Genomic DNA, 20,584 nt, shown 5'->3' with positions numbered 1-20,584 from the left:
CAGAGGAAGTGGTGGAGGCTGGTACAATTGCAACATTTAAAAGGCATTTGGATGGGTATATGAATGGGAAGGGTTTGGAGGGATATGGGCCAACTGCTAACAAATGGGACTAGATTAGGTGCCAAGTGTGAGGTTGTCCATTTTGGAAGAACAAATAAGAATGCGGAATACAGGGTTAATGGTAGGGTTCTTAGTCAGGTGGGGGAACAGAGGGATCTTGGGGTCTATGTACATAGATCTTTGAAGGTTGCCACTCAGGTGGATAGAGTTTGTAAGAAGGTCTATGGAGTATTATCGTTCATTAGCAGAGGGATTGAATTCAAGAGTCGTGAAGTGATGTTGCAGCTGTACAGGACTTTGGTTAGGCCACAGTTGGAGTACTGTGTGCAGTTCTGGTCGCCTCACTTTAGGAAAGATGTGGAAGCTTTGGAGAGGGTGCAGAGAAGATTTACCAGGATGTTGCCTGGAATGGAGAGGAAGTCGTACGAGGATCGGTTGAGAGTTCTCGGCCTTTTCTCGTTGGAACGGCGAAGGATGAGGGGTGACTTGATCGAGGTTTATAAGATGATCAGAGGAATAGATAGAGTAGACAGTCAGAAACGTTTTCCCCGGGTGCAACAGAGTTTTACAAGGGGACATAAATTTAAGGTGAAGGGTGGAAGGTATAGGGGAGATGTCAGGGGTGGGTTCTTTACCCAGAGAGTGGTGGGGGCATGGAATGCGCTGCCTGTGGGAGTGGTAGAGTCAGAATCTTTGGTAACCTTTAAGCTGCAATTGGATAGGTACATGGATGGGTGCTTAAGCTAGGACAAATGTTCGGCACAACATCGTGGGCCGAAGGGCCTGTTCTGTGCTGTATTGTTCTATGTTCTAATGTACTGTATTTGCACTGGGGTCAGCAGTCCCAGACTGAGTGACTATTTTGGTGAAACCCTCTGTTCAGTCTGTAAGTGTGACCTCAAGCTATCAATCTGTCATTTTAATTCTCCATCCCACTCACAGGCTGGCCTCTCTACCTCTGTTTCCTACAGAAGTAAGTAACGGAAGGACTAGTGGACCAAAGCACAGTGGAAACTCAAAGCACAGTGTCACATCTTTTGAGCAGGAGCCATGCAATCTTCCATTTTACAAATCCTATTATTCTGCATATCAAAATCAGGCAATATGTTTGCTGTTACAATTTTCACCTCTAGACACAGCTTTTGTTTCTTCACCTGTTCAATCACCAGCCTCTCTTTGAACAACCATCCCCTTTGACATTTAATTTCTTTTCCTTTTCCCCGTATCACAGACATTTCATGTCCTTTCTAAGTGCCTCTTAAGCCTGCCTTTATACATGTTCCACTTTTAACAAAAGATCACCAACTCAAAACGTTAACTCCGTTTTATTTTCCCCACTCTCTCTCCACAGATGCTGCGAAACTTGCAGAATATCTCCAGCGTTTTTCTCAGCAGGATCTGGATATGGCTCCTGACATTTGGCACACGTTCCTCCTTGCCTCTGCCACTCTCGCTGTTCCAAAGGTTGTCTCTTCCCCTCTAACTTCCACACTCGTTTAAGTACTTAAGATCCCACCCACAGCCCCGATACTACCTCCAACTATCTTTCACAGATGTTGCTACCTCCAAATGTGCACCTGCACAGACACTACTGTCTTTATCTGGCTCCCCTTACCCTCAGATGTTGCTTCTCTAACTAAACGTTCATCTGCCCCGTAATCACTGTCTCTAACCAGCCCAGCAGCAGGTTATGAAAGACAGAAATAAAATGTTAAAAAAAAGGAATAAAGTGAAAATAAAGACAAAATAAGGGAAGTGATATGGAGGAGTGATTTGTTCATGGAAAGAGCAGTTAGACAGAAATCAAGGAAAGATTAATAGGTAGAACTAGTTCTTTCAAATTCTGCCAGCAGATCATTACACCAAGTCCACATTCCCACAGGAATGTTTCAATCACTCATGGATAAGGTAAGTGTCATCCCTGTTCTCCCTGTGACTGTTTACATTGTCTGGCTTTGACGAAAACTTGGATCACAGCTGAAGATACCATGTTCATTACAGAAATCCCAGTCTAAGCTTCCCACACCACCGTGGCAAGGAGCTGTGACTCTTAGAGTCAGAGACATACAAAACGGAAACAAGCTCTTTGGTTCACTAGTCCTTCCTGACCAGACATCCTAAATTGATCTACTCCCATTTGGCAGCACTTGGCCCACATCCCTCTAAACCCTTCCTATTCATATACCCATCCGATGCCTTTTATATGTTATAATTTTACCAGCCTTCACCACTTCCTCTGGCAGCTCATTCCATACATGCACCACCCTCTGTGTGAAAAAGTTGCCCCTTGGATCCCTTTTAAATCTTTCCCCTCTCACCTTAAACCTATGCCCTCCGGTTTTGGACTCCCCTATCCTGGGGAAAAGACCTTGGCTATTTACCCTATCTATACTCATGATTTTATAAATTTATATATAGTTACTCCTCAGTCTCCAATCCTCCAGGGAAAATAGCCCCAACCTATTCAGCTTTGCCCTATAGCTCAAACCCTCCAACCCTGGCAATGTCCTTAAATATTTTCTGAACCCTTCCAAGTTTCATATCTTTCTTATGGCAGGGAGACCAGAACTGAATGCAGTATTCTAAAAGTGAACTAACTAATGTCCTGTACTGCTGTGACATGACCTCACATACTCAATGCACTGACCAGTAAAGACAAGCATAACAAAAGCCTTCTTCACAATCTTTTCTACTTGCGACTCTACTTTCAAGGAACTATTAACCTGCACTCAAAAGGTCTTTTTATCAAATCACACCTTGAATGTTCCACCCCCCAAGTTCTCAAGGCACCTTCTTCTCCTTTGAGGCCCTCACTCTCTTCCTCCACATCCCCCCTCTAAAATGTTTAAAGTCTATTCACTCAAAGGTTCTCCCAGAGACACACCTCCATTATTTTCTCCTCCTTGTTCTCTGTACCAAGCCATAACTCCTGTTTGGTGATTTTAACATCAATCCACAATCATGCTCTTTCTCTTTGATCTCACTGCCATCCAGTCCCTCGACCTTTCACGTGGTCATGGCCATTCCCTTTTCCTTTCCATCTCCCCAGCTTCTCCGGTTTCATTGTCTCGATCACAGACCATTGGTGGGCATTTCTGTTCACTTTCTTATGCAACATCCTTCTGTACTCACCTCAGAAGCAACATTTTCAAACCCCTAATAGGAGCTTATTCACCAGGATATGTCTCCAGTTGTCAGTGCTTTGTTTCTTCCCTACCTCTCTATTTAATAACAGCAGATCAGGCAGCGTGCCAAGAGCAGGTGAATTGTTGTTTTGGGCATTAACCTTCTATCAGGAATGTGAAGCAGGGAAGGGGGCAGAGAGATAAATAGCAGGGTGGGGGTAGAGCTGGAGGGGAGAAGGTAGCTTGGAAGGCAATAGGTAGATGGAGGGAGGGGGTGATGGTGATAGGTCGGTAGTGAGGGTGAGAGGATGGGTAGGAAGAAAGAGGGCGGTGCTGTGTTGGAAGGTTGGTTATGGGATGAGGTGGTGGTGGGGGAGGCAAGGGGAGAGGAAACTGGTGAAATTGACATTGATGCAATGTGGTTGGAGGGTGCCAAAGCAGAAGATGAGGTGTTCTTCCTCCAGTGTCTGGTAGCTTGGATTTGGCAGTGGGGGCAACCCAGGACTTGTATGTCCTTGACGGAGTCGGAAGGGGAGTTGAAGTCATCAGCCACAGGGCAGTGGGGTTGTTTGGTGCATGTGCCACAGAGATATTCCCTTTTCCTGATCTCCGGCATTTGCAGTCCTCACTTCTCCTATTTAATAACAACCCCTATTTTAAAAAATCAAACTTTTATTAGCATTTCCCTGTATCGACTCATCTTCATTCACACAAGTTGGCGGGGCACAGACGTGAGCAGATCTGAGATTGAATTAGTTCAGCAATTCATCATCAGATCTAGCTGGGCCACATTAACCCCTATCGAGCTGTTCGCTCATTAATCAGCATAATTCTGGACAGCAAAATTAACCCAACTCCTTTTCTGCATTACTATCTCCCCAACTTCATTTCTCCTTACTTCCACTGATGTTTTTTTTCCTGAGATCCTTAGAGACATCCCACCCCACAGGGCATACAATTTCTTGCAGGTCAGCAGAGCAAATTAACTCTTTAATATCTCACCACCCTCGCCTCCAATAAGTCCAAGAGTTCAGCAACTTCTTTGTCACTAAGTTTAAGTCTATTATTCAGCTGCTTTAAGTCACTCTACCTTTCTCCATCTTTACCTTGGTAATGACTTCCAACAATATAATTAATCTGACGTGTTATTTTTGTACGAGAATTAAGGTCCACAGCTCCAGATGCGTTGGCAGCTTTGTGCACACGAACATTTTCAGAACAACAATTCCCTCAGCTAATAAAAAAATTGCCAGTTAAAAATAGTGGACAAAGTTTGTGTGAAGATTTGTAGCTCGGGTGCTCGTTGTTGTGGTTCTGTTCACCGAGCTGGAAGTTTTTGTTGCAAACGTTTCGTCCCCTGGCGAGGCGACATCATCAGTGCTTGGCACTGCGAAGCGCTTCTTTGATGTTTCCTCCGGTGTTTATAGTGGTCTGTCCCTGCCGCTTCCGGTTGTCAGTTTCAACTGTCCGCTGTGGTGGTTGGTATATTGGGTCCAGGTCGATGCGTTTGTTGATGGAGTTTGTGGATGAATGCCATGCCTCTAGGAATTCCCTGGCTGTTCTCTGTCTGGCTTGCCCTATGATAGTAGTGTTGTCCCAGTCGAATTCATGTTGCTTGTTGTCTGCGTGTGTGGCTACTAAGGATAGCTGGTCGTGTCGTTTCGTGGCTAGTTGATGTTCATGTATGCGGATTGTTAGCTGTCTTCCTGTTTGTCCTATATACCAACCACTACAGCGGACAGCTGAAACTGACAACCGGAAGCGGCAGGGACAGACCACTATAAACACCGGAGGAAACATCAAAGCAGCGCTTCGCAGGAGGCTCCCAAGCACTGATGATGTCGCCTAGCCAGGGGACGAAACGTTTGCAACAAAAACTTCCAGCTCGGCGAACAGAACCACAACAAAAATAGTGGACTTTAGTAACAATTCTGCTTCAACATCCAGCTCAGGCCAGAATATATCCAGCTCCTAGGCTTCACAACCAATAAGTTACTCTTGAAATATAGCCATTACTGCACTGAAAGGATGTAGTCTCTCGATTCAGTCGAGTGTGAGGTGCTGGAAAAGCGCAGCAGATCTGGCAGCATCTGAGGAGCAGGAAAAATCAACGTTTTGGGCAAATGCCTTTCATCAGGAATGATGAAGGGCTTTTGCGCAAAACATCAATTTTCATGCCCCCCGGATGCTGCCTGAACTGCTGTGGTTTTCTCCAGCATCTGCAGTCCTCACTTTCACCTCTCTTGATTCAGTGCTGGTTTCAGGGAGTGAGAAGCCAGGCATGTCCAATCAATGGTGACCTTGAGAGCAGGGGCCATTCACTCAGCCTCCAGATGATACTGAGAGATGTAGATTACTGGATGTCAGTGAACAGGCTTGAACACTGTCCATTGTCTGATTCAGCTTGTCCTATACTCTCAGCACATACACTGTTGTATTTAAGACAGACTTAGTTCTGGACAAATTTAAAAATCACATGGTGTTGCATGATTTTTAACTTTGTCCACCCCAGTCCATTACCAGCTCCTCCACACCTTAGATCTGGTAAAGAGATCAAGGGTTACAGGGAGAAGGCTGGACAATGGGATTGAGAAACATATCAGACATGATGTACTGATGGAGCACATCAATGGGGCCGAATGGCCTAATTCTGCTCCTATATCTTATGGTTAAACATGGGATTACTATCTGACCCCTAAATCATTATGAATAAAATTATAAAAAACAATTGAGTATTAACAAGCTCCATAAATTGCTTCTGCGACTCGTCTATCAACATCCCAGACAAGAATTGGAGTACAGACTGAATTTAGACCACCCCTGGTCTGGTCTATATGTGACTTCAGACCCATAGCATTGTGGCTGACTCTGTACTTCCCTCTAGGCAATTGGGGATAGGAAATACATGCTGGTCCAGCCAACGACGCCCACATTCCATGAATAAAAAAAACAAACAACTGCCATCAAATTCAAGATGAATTTCCTGGTAACTTATTGATCTGCTGGTTAACTTTAATTTAGAGGTAGCACCTATTTGGCGAGTGCTGTAAAGATGTTTTGAAACGCTGGGCACTGAGCAATCTTTCCCGAAACTTTAACCGCAGTTAAGTTTACAAGTTAGTCTGTGAGTCAGTGTGAAACAACCTGTTCCTGAGGCGAACTGGCTAAAACCGGGAGCTTTCCAGAGCGGAGCCTAGCCCGGGGCAAGCGCTGTCAAAGTCCCAACATTAAGTCCCGGTTCCCCCCTTACCTGCTGTCCCGGGGAGAACCGGAGACAAAGCCACACCAAGAACCTATCAAGCGTCCACTTTCTGTTGAATCGCACGTTCGTAATGAGGAAGTGAGAGAGAGGATGTGGGTGGAGATATAGCGAGTTCAGGACAGTGCCCAGGGAGGAGTCAGCCAGACAGGCTCAGTCCCACCCCCGCCTTTGCCTTCCCCTAACTCTCTCCCGCGGCTTCTCCTTCCCCTCTCCCCAGGTTCTGTGTCCTACCTCCAGCCATCCCTTCCCTCCAATTTTCCCCCTCACCCCTAAGCTTTACTCCTCCCTTACCCCTCACCCCACAAATTCCTCTAACTTCGCCTCCCTTCGCCCCAAGCTCTCTCTCCCCTCGACCTTCAGCCTTTATCTGTTTCACTGCCTACATAGACTTACCTCCCGTCCACCATTCATTGACAGTGTCCACAATCTTCATCTCACCTTCACCTCTCTCATCATCCATCCTGAAATGGAATGAGTGCCCCTGGTGCTGCTATTCTCACCTGCAGCTTTTGGCATTGGAACCTGTATATCATGGCCACTCGCAGGTATGTCACCTCACACCAGCTTGAGAAAAAATAGGGAGAGCAAAGTCCAAGGACAGGGCTTAAGGACAAACAGGATTCCAAGCTCTCTCAGGTGGGCTCGATGGGAATGTTGATAATATTAATCGCTTCAATTGACAACCATCAAAAACAAATATCATTTTTCCCTAAGGTCCCAATCAATTTCTTTGGACATACATGTCTTTTTTTAAAAAAAACAATTTACCAGGAGACGACTTTCGCTTAACTTTAAAGATTCACTTTTTCTTCAATATTTGTTTCCAGTCAGCAAAGTAAAGCTAGACCCTTTTCATAGTCAATTTCATACCCTTCTCCTCAGGTAGTCCATCAGGACCGAGGATGACGGCTCCTCCCAGTGTCACAACATGGATTCTGACCATTAGGACATGATCTTCCGTTCTGGTGTTGGTGGTCCTGAGGTGAGTAAACAGTCCAGTGCTGACTCCACAAAGTCAATTGCCATGGATAGGCACCATTCACATCCACTTGGAAAAAAAAGTAAAGAAAGATAACTTAAAGAGAGTCCAACATTTCCTTCTCTGCAGCTACCCACTTCGGGCATTACCTGCTCTGGGCTTCCCAGCCTATGCCATTCCATTCCCCTCCCCCAACCACCCCCCCCCCCCCCCCCCCCCAAGGCCCACTCCGTGCAGAAGTAGGATCCTCCTCCAGGTTTCACAGGCTGGTCGACACTGTCGCCCCGCCACCTCTGAAGACACTGCCACCACTCTGGAGCCCATCGAACCTCCTGAAGAGTTCTCTTTATTCAGCAGGTTTGAGTGAAAACTAAATAAAACTGAGAAAAGAAGAAGGGGAAAAAAGAAATAACGAGAGAAAAAGCAGATAAAGAGAACACTCCCAGGCACTGGAGTCTAGACGCAGATGCTTCTCGTCCATGTTGGGCTGTCTTGGTCTAAACTGTCCACAAGTCAGTGCTGATATTATATTTTTTTGATCAGGCTTTGAGGATATCCTTGAAGCATTTCCTCATCCCTCCTGGTAACTGCTTGCTCAGAGTAGAGAGCTTGTTTCAGACATGCAGATGATATGGTATTGGTCCAAGAGAGGACAGTGGTATTGGAATGTCTCACTAGTGGATTTTGTAGACACATCACTGATGATATTTCTCAAAGAGGCTTGAGAAGTCAGCTTTACAATGTCCATGTTTCTGAAGCATACAAGAGTGCTGGTAATACTGCTATCCTGTTTTTGTTATTAAATACTCTGTTGCTTTGACAGTCAAAGATGGTGCTGGCACATTGGAGGTGAAGTTGAACTTCATGATTGATATCTGCCTTCTTAATGTGAGGGAGATTATCCAGGTTTTCCAGTGGCTTGCTATGGGTCTTAATTGTTACTGGGTTCAGGTGGGGGGAGCTGGCAGGTGGAAGACCTTGGTCTTTCAGATGTTTCATCAGGCCCATTCTCTCCTATGCCTCAGTGAATATGTCATAGTGGTTTGGAGCTCAGCCTGTAAGTGTGGACACAGGCTGAGTATTCCAGCTTGATGATAGATGTCAGGTAGCCTTGTTTCTGAACTTCAGGTGACGTAGATTTAACAGTTTCCCGCTTGAGCTCTGGAACGTGGTGACCCTGCTCCACAGGGTCCGAGTGACTTAACTGGAAGCAGTCACAATCCACTCCACCAGACCACCGGACCACTCAAATGTAAGAAACCACTCAAATGTCGGGAAGCGGGGGAGGCATGCTGGCCTGCCGGTAGGACTGAGACTACGCAGTTTCAAGACTTCCCCCTTCCTAGCTTACTCTGAGCAAATGTACAATCGCTGGAGAACAAGATGGACGAACTCAGATCACAGCTCCGCTTCCATACCAATGCAATTCAATTCATTTAAGCTTCACTCTGATGGGAGCTTCACGTACATGAGTTAGGGTGTTGTGGTGAGGAAGATGGAGCAGAGTGTTGGTGCAATGACATAGCTTTGCTTGGCCCCATTCTGACTGTTGAGGGTGAATTAAGACTCCCCAAATGAACTAATCTCCTCTGAGGTACCATTGTCCAAGGAACATCAAGGTTACATCAGCAAGGTAGGCCCAATGGCACAAGATGGCACCTGAGGATTGGCAACTTCATCATTCTCACTGACAGTGGCAAGAGGGGATCATAGCCACATTGCTGCGATGAGCCAGTAGCGAGAGGTGCGGCTCTTATTGGTATGTCCAGTTCAGACAGTGGCAAGGTGGTAACGGAGGAGAATCGGCGAAAAATGTTGCTTGAAGATTGGTGACTTCAACATTGTTTGGGTCCAGCGTAGACAGCGGCAAAGCTGTAAAGGAGGGATGGCAGCACAGGCTTCATTGATGATGAGTGGCTCAGAACTGATGGGATCTCTTTAAGCTGTATCTTTTTTTTATTTTTCCTAAATTTTATTCAAAATGGCTCTGGATCGTAGCAGCAGCGGAAAAGCTTTTCACTGTATTTATTGTTTTTCTCAGTAAAAAATACATGTAAAATAAAATTATTCCTTCAAAAACAAAGGGCAAAGAACAACACAGGACAGGAACAAGCCCTCCAAGCCTGCACTAAAACATTTTGCTGTTCTATACTAAAACTGTCTTCACTTACAGGATCCGTATCCCTTTTGTCTCCTAGTCTCATAATTGACCACTTCACTCTGGGGAGAAAGCCTCGTACTTTCCACTATCCATGCGATTCACAATCTTTTAAACTTGTATCAGGTCGCCCCTCAGCTCCTGCATTCCAGTGAAAACAAATCCAGTCTATCCAGTCTTTCTTCATAAAATCCTCCATACCAGGCATCATCTTAGTAAACCTTTTCTGTACCTTCTCCAAAAGCATCCACATTTTTCTGGTAGTATGGTGACCAGAACTCTATGTAATATTCCAAGTGTGGTCTCACTAAAATTCTATAAAGCTGCAGCATAACTTGCCTATCCTTATACTCAATGCCCCTTTCAATGAAAGCAAGCATGCCATAGGCCTTTTATATTATCTTATCTCCCTGCACTGCCACCACCATCTGTGGACCTACACACCCAGGTCCCTCTGCATATCAATACCCCTAAGGGTTCTGCCATTCATTGTATAATTTCCACCTGCACTTGACCTTCCAAAATATATCACCTCACATTTTTCTCAATTAAACTCCAGCTGCCATTTTTCTGCCCATCCCTTCAACTGATCCACATCCTGCTTTATCCTTTGACTATCCGCAACTCCACCAATCTTTGTATTGTCTGCAAACTCACTAATGAGACCAGCTACATTTTCCTTAAAATCATTTATTTAGATCACAAACAGCAAAGGTCTCAGGACTGATCCCTGTGGAACACCACCAGTCGCAGCCCTCCATTCCGAAAAGTATCCTTCCACTGCTACCCTCTGTCTTCTGTGACTGAGCCAGTTCTATGTCCATCTTGCCAGCTTGATCTGATACCATGTGACTTCACCTTTTGTACCATTCTGCTATGTGGGGCCTTGTGAAAGGCTTTATAGACGTCCAGGCAGCCAACATCAACCATTTATTTCTTCATCAATTATCTTGATGAAGTTAATGAGGCATGACCTCCCACACACAAAGCCATGCTGTTTATTGTTAATAAGTTAATTTGCTTCCAAATCTAGATAGGTCTTGTCCCTGAGAACCTATTCCAATAATTTCCATACCATCGAATTTATTGTCATGTGTACCAAGGCACAGTGAAAAGCTTTGTCTTGCAGGCAATACAGGCAGATCACAGAGTTAAGTCGCATAGATAAGTAAATAATAGGTAAACAGCAGCAAAAAGAAAAACACAGGTACAGGCCAAATGTTAAGAATTTGTGAGTCCATTCAGTATTCTAACAACAGGAGGGTAGAAATTGTTTTGAAACTGGCTGGTCCGTGTGTTCAGGCTTCTGTACCTTCTCCCCGATGGTAGAGGTTGTAGAAAAGCATTGCCAGGGTGGATGGATCTTTGAGAATGCTGGTGGCCTTTCCTTGACAGCGGGCCTGGTAGATGGATTCTATAGATGGGAGGTTGGCCTTTGCGATTGTCTGGGCTGAGTTCACCACTCTCTGTAACCATCTCTGATCTTGAATGATACAGTTACAATACCTGCTATGTGGGCCCTTGTGAAAGGCTTTATAGACGTCCAGGCTAGTGATACATCCAGACAGAATGCTCTCGATGGCGCACCTATAAAAGTTGGCAAGGGTATTTGCCGTCATGCCAAATTTCCTCAGCTGCCTGAGGAAGAAGAGACATTGTTGGGCCTTTGTAACCAGTGCATCCACATGAAGAGTCCAAGAAAGCCTGTTGTAGGAGCTTGACACTCTCCACTTGTTCCACGCCTGTGCTGTTAATGTGTATGAGTAACACCCTGCCAGAAGTCAATAATGAGTTCCTTAGTTTTGCCGGCATTGAAAACTAGGTTGTTCTCAGTACACCATTTTTCCAGGTCTTTCAACTCCCATCTGTGGTCTGTTTCGTCACCATCTGAGATTCAATCGACTATGGTGGTGTCATCAGCAAACTTGTAAATAGCATTAGTCTGGTATTTGGCGATACAGTCATGGGTATACAGTGAGTACATTAAGGGGTTGAGGACACACCCTTGGGGGCTCCAGTGTTGCGTGTTAGTGAGGATGATTGTGCCTGTGGGTCAGGAAACGGAGGATCCAGTTGCAGAGAGTGGGGTTTAGTCCGAGATCACTAAGTTTAGTAATCAGTCTCGAGGGGATAATAGTGTTGAAGGCAGAACTGTCGTCAATGAGTAGGATTCTTACGTGGCTGTGTCAAGACGTTCTAGGGAGGAGTGAAGGGTAAGTGATATGGCATCTGACGTGGATTGGTTAGTCCGATAGGCAAGTTGGAGTGGATCAAGAGTGATGGGGAGGCTGGAGTTGATTAATGCCATGACTAGTCTTTCAAAGCATTTCATGACCACCAAAGTTAGGGCCACTGGGCAGTAGTCATTGAGACATGCTGCATGAGCTTTATTAGGCACAGAAATGATGTTGGCCCTTTTGAAACAGGCAGGGACAGTGGCCTGCTACAGGGAGAGGTTGAAGATATCCGACAAGACCTCTGCCAGTTGATCTGCCCAGGCTCTGAGTGCATGGCCTGGTACTCCGTCTGGTCCCATTGCTTTCCTTGGATTCACATGAAGGAAAACTGATCTAACCTCTGATGCAGTGACTGTTGGGATAGGTTCGTCAGGACTTGTCAGAATAGGTGTTACCTCTCCGCTGAAATTCTGCTCCAAGCGAGCATAGAAGGCGTTGAGACAATCTGGGGGGGATGTGTCATCACCTGCTATCTTGCACTGTCTCCTTTTAGAACCTGTGATGTCATTCAGTCCTTGCCATAGTTGCCGGGTGTCTGTCTGGGTCTCTAGTTTGGGTCGGTATTGGTCCTTGTCTGTCTTAATGGCTCTGTGAAGGTCATACTTAGATTCCTTCTATTTGAGTGGGTCTCCTGATCTGAAGGCCTCACACCTGGTTTTTAACAGGTTCTGTATGTCCTGATTCATCCAGGGTTTCCTGTTGGGGAACACCCGAATTGACTTCCTCGGTATACAGTCCTCCACACACTTGCTGGTAAAGTCTGTGACGGTGGTGGCATACCCATTCCAGGTACCTGTGGACTGTTTGAACACGGTCCAATCAGCCAATTCCAGACAGCACCAGAGTTGATCCTCTGCCTCCTCTGACCAGCACTGGACCTGTATCCGTGAGGGGAGTCTCCTGCTTGAGCTTTTGTCTGTAAACTGGGAGAAGAAACACAGCGTTGGGGTTGGAGTTCCTGAAATGAGGTTGAGTGATGGAGCAGTAGGCATCTTTCACAGTGGTGTAGCAGTGGTCTAAAATGTTCGGGCCCCTGGTGGGTCACGTATTGTCTGTCAATGCTTCAGCAATTTGTTCTCTTTCCTCCCTCAATATTCAGGGATAAATCCCATCAGGACCCTGGGACTGATCTACCTTAACATTTGTTAAGAGGCACAACACCTCTTCCTTTTTAATAGCAACTTGGTTTAGAATATAGAACATTATTAGATTATTAGATTAGGTTACTTTACAGTGTGGAAACAGGCCCTTCGGCCCAACAAGGTCCACACCGACCCGCCGAAGCGCAACCCACCCATTCCCCTACATTTACCCCTTTACCTAACACTACGGGCAATTTAGCATGGCCAATTCACCTGACCCGCACATCTTTGGACTGTGGGAGGAAACCGGAGCACCCGGAGGAAACCCACGCAGACACGGGGAGAATGTGCAAACTCCACACAGTCAGTCACCTGAATCGGGAATTGAACCCGGTTCTCTGGCACTGTGAGGCAGCAGTGCTAACCACTGTGCCACCGTGCCGCCCACCATTATAGAACATAGAACATTACAGGGCAGTACAGGCCTTTTGGCCTCGATATTGTGCCGGCCTGTGGAACCAATCTGAAGCCTATCTAACCAACAGTATTCCATTTTTGTCCATATGTTTATCCAATGACCATTTAAATGCCCTTAAAGTTGGCGAGTCTACTACTATTGCAGGCAGGGTATTCCATGCCCCTACTACTTTCAAATAAAGAAACTACGTCTGTAGCCTGTTCTATATCTCTCACCCCTCAATTTAAAGCTATGTGCCCTCATGCTCGCTATCACCATCCGAGGAAAAAGGCGCTCCCTGTCCACCCTATCTAACCCTCTGATTATCTTATATGTCTCAGTTAAGTCACCTCTCAATATTCTTCTCTCTCACGAAAACAGCCTCAAGTCCCTCAGCCTTTCCTCGTAAGACCTTCCCTCTATACCAAGCAATATCCTAGTAAATCTCCTCTGAACCCCTTCCAAAGCTTCCACATTCTTCCTATAATGCAGTGACCAGAATTCTACGCAATACCCCAAGTGTGGCCGCACCAGGGTTTTGTACAGCTGCAACATGACCTCGTGACTCCAAAACTCAGTCCTTCTACCAATAAAAGCTAACACACTGTATGCCTCCTCTCTTTTAAATATTTTTATTGAGAAATCGTTTCTTTACAAAATTACAAAATGTACAACAACCTAAGAGTATAACAACAATTATGGTGAACCCTACTCTACAAAACAAATCAAAACTACGCTTACTACAATCAAGAGATAATTAAATAAGCTACACCACTCAGTGCAACCCCACCAAACCTCCCAACCTCCGGGAGCGCCAGTTATTATACCTGTATTTATTCAGGATTCTTCCTCTCAGGGCACACGGCTCACCCAACCAAATCATCATGGCTAAGCAAAAGCCTTAACTGATATAGCCGGCAAATCTGCTCCTAGGTAGTTCAAAACAGGCTGCCATGTTTTATAGAAGGGTTCCATTTTCTGGTGCACTGTGTTTGTAAGGAAATCCAGAGGGCTGTGTTCCATAACTAATCTACACCACCCAGCGGGCCCGGAAGGTTCTCAGATACCCCGCTCATCAAAATGTTCTTTTTCGCACAATAAGTGAGAATATTAAATAGCGTTTTCCCATTCAAATCGAAGGATGATAAATTCGGCAGTGCCAGGAGGAGAGAGATCGGGTCCACCTTGACTTTGGTCCCGACAAGCCCCTCTATGACTGCTGTCACAGTGCTCCAGTACTTGCGGAACATTGGAGATGCTCCTTTTTGAACTTTGCAAGCGAATCTGGGGCCAGATAAACCCTGTGAAAGACCTTCAGCTTTATAGCAGGCATTCTGTTGCAGATCAAGATCTTTCTCATATTCTCCCAAATGTCCTCCCGTGGCTCTGAGAGGATCTCCACTCCCAACTCTCACTCTCAGACCTTGCATAGTCACTCAATATCTTTTGAGGCACCATATCCCAGTAGGTGGTAAAGAGTGCTAATCGAGAGAATGCCTGTAGCCTGAAACACTCTCCTTTCCGTGTCAGACTGAGAAGGATTGATCAAAAGCGTAGACTTTTTTTGGATAAAGTCCCTAACCTGAAAGTAGCAAAAGAGGTCTCTGCTGGGCAATCCATACTTGCGACTCATTTTAGCAAAGGACATCACAACTTTCCCCTCAAACAGGTCTCCCAAACAGGGGACTCCCCTGGATGCCCATCGTTTAAATCCAGAGTCCATCAACCCTGGCAGAATTCCGACATTCCAACTATGGGAGTGAGAAAGGAAGTTTTAGATAAACTGCCTTTGCACTGTCGCATTACTCCATGTACTAATAATGATTGGATTCCAACAGTACTCCATGACTGTCCTCATCTCAACCATAAGCTACAGATTAATAAGGACGCACTTTGCCTGGGAGGCCTCGATCTCCAAACATATTGACCTCGGGTCCCCACATGCCCTGTCATTCACAAAGGCTAGAAGGGAGCTCATTTAATACCTCATAATATATAGAAAATCCCCCCCGTCCCAACCCCCTCCCCCCCAGCCCCCACCCCCATCCCCTGGGATAATTGCAATTTATTAAGCTTAATGAGAGACTGCCTGTGACACCAAATAAAAGAATGGAGTCAGCCATTGAGTCTCTGCAATGTTTGCCTGGGATATAGCAAACAAAGCAGAACATTCATTTTGATGAAAGCTACTCGACCTAACCAAGATATTGGAAGGGCTTCCCATCATTGAAGACCTTGTCTTACCTTGTCAAGTAAGTGTGCAAAATTAGCCTTACATAGCTGGTCAAAGGTGGGAGTAACAAAAATACCTAGGTAAAAAATGTATTTATGTTCCCTCCATGGCTGGAAACACCCAAAATACGTAATGAAACGTGAAAGGGTTTAGAAAAACCAGGGTTTTTTCCCCAGGAAAGGGGAGTCCAAAACTAGAGGGCATAGGTTTAAGGTGAGAGGGAAAGATTTAAAAGAATCTAAGGGGCAAATGTTTATAGAATATAGAACGTTACAGTGCAGTACAGGCCCTTCGGCCCTCGATGTTGCGCCTCCCTGTCATACTAATCTGAAGCCCACCCCACCTACACTATTCCATATACGTCCATATGCCTGTCCAATGACAACTTAAATGCACTTAAACTTGGCGAATCTACTACCGTTCCATACCGTATGGAAGCATTCCATACCCTTACTACTCTCTGAGTAAAGAAACTACCTCTGACATCTGTCTTATACCTATCTCCCCTCACTTTAAAGCTGTGTCCCCTCGTGTTTGCCATTCCCATACTTGGAAAAAGGCTCTCCCTGTCCACCCTATCTAACCCTCTGATTATCTTGTATGTCTCTAGTAAGTCACCTCTCAACCTTCTTCTCTCTAACGAGAACAGCCTTAAGGCCCTCAGCCTTTCCTCGTAAGACATTCCTTCCATACCAGGCAACATCCTAGTAAACCTCCTCTGCACCCTTTCCAAAGCTTCCACATCCTTCTCATAATGCGGTGACCAGATCTGTACACAATACTCCAAATGTGGCCATACCAGGACTTTGTACAGCTGCAGCATAACCTCCTGATTCCGAAACTCAATCCCTCTATTAATAAAGGCCAAAACACTGTATGCCTTCTTAACAACCCTGTCAATCTGGGTGGCAACTTTCAGGGATCTGTGTACATGGACACCAAGATCTCTCTGCTCATCTGCACTCCCAAGAATCTTACCATTAGCCCAGTACTTTGCATTCTGATTACTCCATCCAAAGTGTATCACCTCACACTTGACCACATTAAACTCCATTTGCCACCTCTCAGCCCAACTCTGCATCCTATGTCTCTCTGCAACCTACTACATCCTTCGTCACTATCCACAACTCCACCGACCTTAGTGTCATCTGCAAATTTAATAACCCACCCTTCTAAGCCCTCATCCAGGTCATTTATAAAACTGACGAACAGCAGTGGACCCAATACCGACCCTTGTGGTACGCCACTAGTTACTGGACACCAAGACTACAACCCTCTGTTTTCTTTCAGCAAGCCAATTACTGATCCAAACTGCTATGTCTCCCACAATCCCATTCCTCCACATTTTGTATAATAGCCTACTGTGGGGAACCTTATCGAACGCCTTGCTGAAATCCATATACACCACATCAACCGGTTTACTCTCATCTACCTGTTTGGTCACTTTGTCAAAAAAGTCACTAAGATTTGTTAGGCACGACCTACCCTTCACAAAACCGTGCTGACTGTCCCTGATGAGATTATTCTTTTCTAGATGGTTATAAATCCTATCTCTTATAACCTTTTCCAACACTTTACCAACAACTGAAGTGAGACTCACTGGTCTGTAATTACAAGGATTGTCTCTACTACCCTTTTTGAACAAGGGAACCACATTTGCTCTCCTCCAGTCCTCAGGCATTATTCCTGTAGACAATGATGATTTGAGGATCAATGCCAAAGGCTCGGCCGTCTCCTCCCTTGCTTCCCAGAGGATCCTAGGATAGAGGAGAAAGTGAGGTCTGCAGATGCTGGAGATCAGAGATGGAAATGTGTTGCTGGAAAAGCGCAGCAGGTCAGGCAGCATCTAGGGAACAGGAGAATCGACGTTTCGGGCATTAGCCCTTCTTCAGGAATCCTAGGATAGATCCCATCCAGCCCAGGGGACTTGTCTATTTTCACACTCTGCAGTATTTCTAATACCTCTTCCTGGTGAACCTCAATCTCTTCCAGTCTGGATGCAAGTATCTCTGTACCTTCCTTGCCAACATTTTCATTTTCTATAGTGAACACTTTCGCAAAATATTTATTTAGTGCTTCCCCTATCTCCTCTGACTCCACACACAACTTCCCACTATTGTCCTTGATTGGCCATAATTTAACTCTCATCATTCTTTTATTCCTGACATACCTATGGAAAGCCTTAGGGTTTACCCTGATCCTATCTGCCAACAACTTCTCATGTCTCCTCCTGGCTCTTCTGAGCTCTCTTTTTAGGTCTTTCCTGACTTCCTTGTAACCCTCAAGCACCCTAACTGAGTTTTCACATTTTGTCCTAACATAAGCCTTCTTCTTCTTCTTGACCAGGGATTCCACTTCCTTAGTAAACCACGGCTCACGCGTTCTATATCTTCCTCCCTGCCTGACAGGTACATACTTATCTAGGACACACAGGAGCTTTTCCTTGAATAAGCTCCACATTTTTAATGCAATCATTCCCTGCAATTTCCTTCCCCATTCTACGCTTCCTAAATCTTTCCTAATTGCATCGTAATTTCCCTTTCCCCAGCTGTAACTCTTGCTCGGTAAGTAAACCTGAAGTAAACCTGACAGAATTGTGATCGCTGTCTCCAAAGTGCTCACATATTTCCAAATCTAACACCTGGCCAGGCTCGTTACTCAGTACTAAATCTAAAGTGGCTTCGCCCCTTGTAGGCCTGTCTACGTACAGTGTCAGGAAGCCCTCCTGCACACACTGGACAAAATCTGACCCATCTATAGTACTCGTACTGTCGTGATCCCAGTCAATATTTGGGTAGTTGAAGTTCCCCATGACAACTACCCTGCCTCTCTCACTCCTATCGAGAATCATCTTTGCTATCCTTTCCTCTACATCTCTGCGACTATTCGGAGGCCTATAGAAAACTCCCAGCATGGTGACTTCTCCTTTCCTGTTTTTAACCTCAGCCCATACTACCTCAGTTAACGAGTCCCCAAACATCCTTTCTACAACTATAATGTTGTCCCTGATCAACAATGCCACACCTACCCCTCTTTTATCATCCTCTCTGTTCTTATTGAAATATCTGAATCCTGGAACCTGCAACAGCCATTCCTGTCCCTGCCCTATCCATGTCTCCGTAATGGCCACAACGTCGAAGTCCCAGGTACCAACTTACGCTGCAAGTTCACCCAGTTTATTTCGGATGCTCCTCGCGTTGGAGTACACACACTTCAATCCAGGTTCGCGCTTGCCAGTGTCAGATACTTGATTAGGGAACTCCCTACTCTCATCCTCTTCTGTACCTGTCCAACAATTTTGGTTCCCATTTCCCTGTTGTATTAGTTTAAATCCACCTTAATAGCTTTAGCGAATTTTCCACCCAGGATATTGGTACCCCTCTGGGTTAGATGAAGTCCATCCTGCTTGTAGAGGTCCCACCTACCCCAGAAAGAGCTCCAATTATCCAAAAACCCGAAACCCTCCCTCCTGCACCATCCCTGTAACCACGTGTTCAACTCCTTTCTCTCCCTATTCCTCACCTCACTAGCATGTGGCACGGGCAGCAAACCAGAGAAAGCAACTTTGTTTGTCCTAGCTCTAAGCTTCCGTCCTAGCTCCCTGAATTTCTGCCTCAAGTCCCCATCTCTCTTCCGATCTATGTCGTTGGTGCCAGTGTGGACCACGACTTGGGGATATTCTCCCTCCCCCCGAAGGATCCCAAAAACACGATCAGAGACATCATGGACCCTGGCACCCGGGAGGCAACACACCAACCGTGAGTCTCTCTCGTCCCCACAGAACCTCCTATCTGTCCCCCTAACTATCGAGTCCCCAATGACTACTGCTCTGCTCCTCTTCCCCCTTCCCTTCTGAGCAGCAGGTGCCCCACTGCTTTCCCCTGGTAAGTCACACACCCCCAACAGTATCCAAAACGGTATACTTATTGTTGAGGGGAATGGCCACAAGGGATCCCTGCACTGCCTGCCAGTTCCCTTTCTGTCCCCTAACTGTCACCCATCTGTCTTTTTCTTTTATCTGGGGAGTGACTACCTCTCTGTAAGTCCTGTCAATAACCCCCTCTGCCTCCCAAATGATCTGAAGTTCATCCAACTCCAGCACCAGTTCCCTAACGCGGTTTTCGAGGAGCTAGTGTTGGGTGCACTTCCCACAGATGTAGTTAGCAGGGACACTAGTGGTGACCCTTACTTCCCACATTCTGCAGGAGAAACATTCCACTGCCCTAAACTCCATTCCCACTATTCTAAATCCCGAAGTGACTACTGAAAAAAAGGATTAGGAAATAAACTAGTTACCTTACCTTTTTTAGGTTAGAAGAGGAGAATGGGTGGGAGACACTACCTGAGTAGTGTCTCGGGTAACGCAACCACGCAAATATAAACTGTTCTACTTACCCTTCCCAGAAGTCCTTTGCTCGCTCCTCCCTCGCTGGCCTGAAGGTAAGAAGTTTAAATATCCTTACCTCATGAGGAGGATGGTTTATGTATGGAATTAGCTGCAAGAGGAAGAGGTGGAAGCTGGTACAATTAAAACATTTAAAAGGCATCTGGATGGGTATATGAATAAGAAGGGTTCAGAGGGATATGGGCCAAATGCTGACAAATATGTGGCTCAGTGATTAGCACTGCTGCCGCAAAGCGCCATGGACTTGGGTTCGATTCCAGCCTCGGGCGACTGTCAGTGTGGAGTTTGTGCATTCTGCCTGTGTCTGCATGGGTTTTCTCCAGATACTCTGGTTTCCTCCCACAGACCAAAGATTTGCAGGTCAGGTGAATTGGCCATGCTAAATTGCCCATTGTGTTCAGAGGTGTATATAGGTGCATTAGTCAGGGGAAATGTAGGATAATAGGTGGGATACTGTTTGAAGGGGTGATGTGGGCTTGTTGAGCTGAAGGGCCTGTTTCTACACTGTAGGAATTCTAATTCTAACTAATTTAGGATATCTGGTCAGCAGGCATGAGTTGGAATAAAGGGACTGTTTCCATGTTGT

The 20,584-nt window shown here is 45.7% G+C and overlaps 1 protein-coding gene and 1 long non-coding RNA gene across 3 annotated transcripts in view; one reads left to right on the top strand and one right to left on the bottom strand.

The window, feature by feature from the left end:
* Positions 1 to 6,505, bottom strand: part of lrrk1 (leucine-rich repeat kinase 1) — a 237,289-nt gene extending 230,784 nt beyond the window's left edge. The window contains exon 1 of the mRNA XM_043677668.1: positions 6,436 to 6,505. The gene's annotated coding sequence lies outside the window, so the exon portion shown is untranslated. The remainder of the gene's footprint in view (positions 1 to 6,435) is intronic.
* A 109-nt stretch (positions 6,506 to 6,614) lies between these two features.
* Positions 6,615 to 19,944, top strand: LOC122540865. 2 transcript variants are annotated; one of them, XR_006309437.1, is made up of 3 exons: positions 6,615 to 6,992; positions 7,330 to 7,429; positions 19,904 to 19,944. It is a non-coding gene; the product is annotated as an uncharacterized LOC122540865 (long non-coding RNA). The 2 variants fall into 2 exon arrangements; XR_006309436.1 differs by lacking the exon at positions 19,904 to 19,944 and adding an exon at positions 7,556 to 7,623.
* The last annotated feature ends 640 nt before the right edge of the window (positions 19,945 to 20,584 follow it).

The sequence above is a fragment of the Chiloscyllium plagiosum genome, chromosome 36, assembly GCF_004010195.1.
Source record: "Chiloscyllium plagiosum isolate BGI_BamShark_2017 chromosome 36, ASM401019v2, whole genome shotgun sequence".
NCBI lineage: Eukaryota > Metazoa > Chordata > Chondrichthyes > Orectolobiformes > Hemiscylliidae > Chiloscyllium > Chiloscyllium plagiosum.
The sequence above is the reverse complement of the archived record's forward strand: the minus strand, read 5'-3'. Positions and strand labels throughout refer to the sequence as shown.